A 4,318-nucleotide genomic window follows, 5' to 3' on the forward strand; every position below is an offset into this window, starting at 1 on the left:
AGACATATACAATTTGTAAATAATCAAATACAGATATGAAGGTACATATTTGGGTTGGGTTTTTATTCATTGATGGGCAATCAAAATAGGTTGGAAACTACTGCTCTGGAATACCATCTCTGCCAAGCCAAACAGGGGCAAAACTTCAAGAATTCTAGTTAGATGGAAATCATGAGATTGTTCCTCAAACAAGATCCCCTGAGGATTCCTCCTTTTTATTGTTCCAGACTCTTAATTCACAGACTCATCCTAGAGCAATGCCTAATAAATCAAGGAAGTAAGAAAGAAAACAATCATTTATAAAGAGACTATTATGTGCTTGGCATCCTACTAAGTAATTTACAAATATCTCAGTTGATCTTCACAATGATCCAGGGAGGCAGGTGTCATTAGTATGCCCATTTTATAGCTGAGAAAACTGAGGCAGACAGAGACAGTGATTTGCTCATATCTTACAGCTGGTAAATGTCAAAGGCTGCATTTGCAATCAGGTCTTCTGAATTCCAGGCTGCCCTGTCCCACCTAGTTGCCTCTAGGCCTCATCAAGCATTTAAATTGCCCATCATCAGGGAAGCTAGGTGGCTCAAAAACAGGGGGTCCTGGGTTCAAATCTAACCTCAGACATTTCCTAGCTACGTGACCCTGGGCAAGTCATTTAACCCTCATTGCCTAGCCCTTACCACTCTTCTGCCTTGGAACCAATACACAGTAGTGGTTCTAAGATGGAAGGTAAGGGTTTTAAAAAAACAAAACAAAATAAATTGCCCATCATCGTGCTGGTCACTGAGGATAGGAAGACCAATATGAAACAGTCCTTGTCCTCAAAGGAATACTCCTGTGCCATAAGAAATGAGAAATAATTCACAGTAATTACAATATTGTGGAATGATCCAAGGTGATAGACTCTGCTACTAATAGCAATACAATGATCCAAAACAATTCTGAGGACTTATACAAAGAATGCCATCCATCTCAGAGAAAGAACTGTTGGAGTCAGAATGCAGATCAAAGCAGGCTGGGTTTTCATGATTATCTCCTACAAAAATGAAAAATATAGAAAAATGTTTTACATGATAATACATGCATAATCCAGAAAAGAGAAAAATTAGGGAAAAAAAGAAATAAGGAACAAGATGATAATAAATATTCCTGTAAAGATTTATATAAAGTGATGCAAAGTGACATGGATAGAACAAGGAGAATGCTGTACACAGTGACAGCAATAATGAATGACGACCAGCCGTGAATGATCTAACTATTATCAGCAAGGCAAGGACCCAGGACAGCTCCAAGAGACTCATGAAGAAAGGAAGCTAAGCCCTTCCAGAGAAGGAACTGAGAAGTCTGAATGCAGATTGAAGCATGCCATTCTCTTTATTTCCTCTATGATTATTTTCTAATGTAAGTGATCTGTGTCTTCTTTCACAACGTAATGAACTTGGAAATATGTATTGTATAATAACACATGTACAACCTATACCATATCACCCACCATCTTGGGGAGAGAGAAAACATGGATCCCAAAAGGTCAGAAAATGATCATTAAAAATTGTATCGACATGTAAAAAAAATTTTAATTCAATAAAAAAGCTGACCTAACATTCAACGTATACATATATAAGTACATAATTTGTATTCATTTTAGATATATTTTGCAATGTAAAGGAGGAAGTTGCCTGATATTTAGTCACTAGGATAATTAGGAAAGACCTAATGAAGAAGGTGCCACCTAAGACAGTGTTGAAAGCAGTTAGACAGAAATAAAGAGGGAATGTATTTGGTGAAGAAAAAGAATTCTGGGTGAGGAACAGCAACCAGGGTGATTGGCCTGGACCATAGGGCAAAGAGAAGGAATTAATGTATAACCGTCCTAGAAAGGCAAAAGCCAAAATGAACAAGGTTTTATATGCAAAATCGATCCTTTTAGTTAATAGGAATCACTAGACCTTACTATACAGGAAAGTAAGTGGTTATAGTACATAGATTTTAGGCACCTCATTTGACAGCTGTTTGGAAGATGATGTGGAAAGGGAAGAGATTTAGGGCTGGAAGCCCAATGAGAAGGTTATTGGAGGAACAGTTAATAGCTCAGTGGCTAGAGAGCTGGACCTAAAGATGGGAGGTCTGGGATTTAAATTGGGTTTCAAATACTTCCTAGCTGTGTGAATCTGGGCAAGTCACTTAACCCCCATTGCCCAGGCCAGTGATGGTAAACCTATGGCACAGGTGCCAAAGACAGCACATAGAGTACTCTCTGTGGGCATGTAGCTGCCCTCCCCACCTCCACAGAGTTTGTACTAGAAAGGCAAAGGGATAAGAACAGAGCTGCTCCCCTCTCCCTTCGCCACTGATGACATTTTTTCACTTCACCCACTCAGCAGTGTAAAAAATAGACTCGAATACAGGACTACAATCCCCATGAGCCTTTGCTCCACTTCCCCAGAATGCCTTGTAATCTCACCTGGGCCAAGATCGAGAAGGTATTTAAGCGGATTCAAAGGCTTTTGAGGGGGCTTGGCTTTTGGACTGCCGTTTTGCAGCAGGAGCGTCTCTTCCATGATGTGAGGTTATTTTGTCTAGGCCTCTGGCCTAGGCACATGTTTCTTACTTGTATATTCTTAATCTTTAACCTTTAATAAACCTCTAAAAAATATAATACTCCTTGCAGAGAGAAACTAATTTCTACCTGCCTCAGATGCCTCAGTCTCCCCATCTCCCCTAAATTTTAATCTTTACAGTTATGGCGACCTAATGGGAAAAAAAAAAACTCAATCTTCTGAATTCTTTTCTGATCTTTAATTCAACTTTTAATAGCTAGTGCCTAGAAATTTTTTTTTTGAGCCATATCTCTCTGGCCAAGGTTTTCTACCCTCACAAAGCTGCTACAGGCTCCGGACCTGCTGCCCACCCCACCTGGCTCCGTCCTGCCGCTTCCTGCCTCAGCCTGCAGCCCTGATCGTCCTCACCTGGTACCTGGTCCCGGCCTTGCCCACCCCCGCAGCCACTCCTGCTCCTGGCCTCTCACCGGCCCGCAGCCTGCCTATTTCTGCGCCCCAGACCCACGAGCACGACCCAGATGACTCATCACCCAGATCCTTGGAGCAGATCGCTCAGGACTCATTGCGACCAGCTGGTAACAGTATTGGCCACATGGGTGGAGGGGAGAGACGAGAGGGAAAGGAGAACGGGAAATTTTCCCTTAGGCTAAGCCTCCACGTGGCTGGGGGTATTGGCCACAGGGGGATCAGAGAGGGGAAAGAGAGAAAAGACTAGAGATCAGAAACAGACTTTTCAAACAGAAACCTAAAAAAGCAATGGACTGTTTAAAAGGATTTGTGACTCTTCTGGCAATTTCATTGATTTTACCTGCCTGTCTGGGAGCCGACTCAGCCCAAAGATTCAACTTTAACTTTGGGGAGGAAAATGGGTGGCCCAGCGAACTGGAAGCCAGGCCCAGAGACGGGAGGTCTCTAGCTAAAATCTGGCCTCCGATGCTTCCCAGCTGTGGGGCCCTGGACGGAGCCCTTGAACCCCATAGCCTAGCCTTTACTACTCTACCTTCGGACAATAGACATTTAAATGGATAATTAAAACAAACAAACAAACAAACAAAAAACCCCAAGGAACTTTGAAGAGACTAAAGGCTACATTCTAAGGCATTTCAGACTCTAATGGTTTATAAACATCTCTGTATTCTATTGCATTGTTTTGTTATGGTTTAACTTTGTGATTTTAAGTTCATATATTACTGGATTGAATATTATTCTGTGAACTGAAGGTTGATTGAATTTATTTTGAATGTACTGAGTTTTAAAATTCTGTTGTTTTTCCCCTATAACTGTGTTGAAAAAATATTATTGTGAATAAGCCCATATATGAAAAAACAGCTTTTTTTTATTTTGCCAAGGATAGATGGACTTCAGAACTGGTTATAATTGTATTAACAACCTTTGGAATTTTAATGTGCTAAATACCTCAAATGATTTGATTTTAAGGGTTTTTTTAAATATGATTTTTGGAATTTTTTTTAACAATCTGGTTATTTTTGCCTGCCTCTACCACGAGGTAAGGCTCATTAGCTGAAGTGAAATACATTTTATAAACCCCAACCTTCCCACATGTGAATGGAAGTTGGGCAGTTAATCTCAGGGCATTTGTATCCCTATAAGCCTCCAAGAAAAAGGAACACCCCTTTATTTATGCTCTTCAGCTCACTATTTTACTTCTACCAGAATGATGTATAGATTTCTTGATTATGTTCTAAACCCAAGATGAGTTTTACTTTGTTTTAAAAAATATGTTTAAATACCAAGGTTGA

Source organism: Monodelphis domestica, chromosome 6, assembly GCF_027887165.1.
Source record: "Monodelphis domestica isolate mMonDom1 chromosome 6, mMonDom1.pri, whole genome shotgun sequence".
Classification (NCBI taxonomy): Eukaryota; Metazoa; Chordata; class Mammalia; order Didelphimorphia; family Didelphidae; genus Monodelphis; species Monodelphis domestica.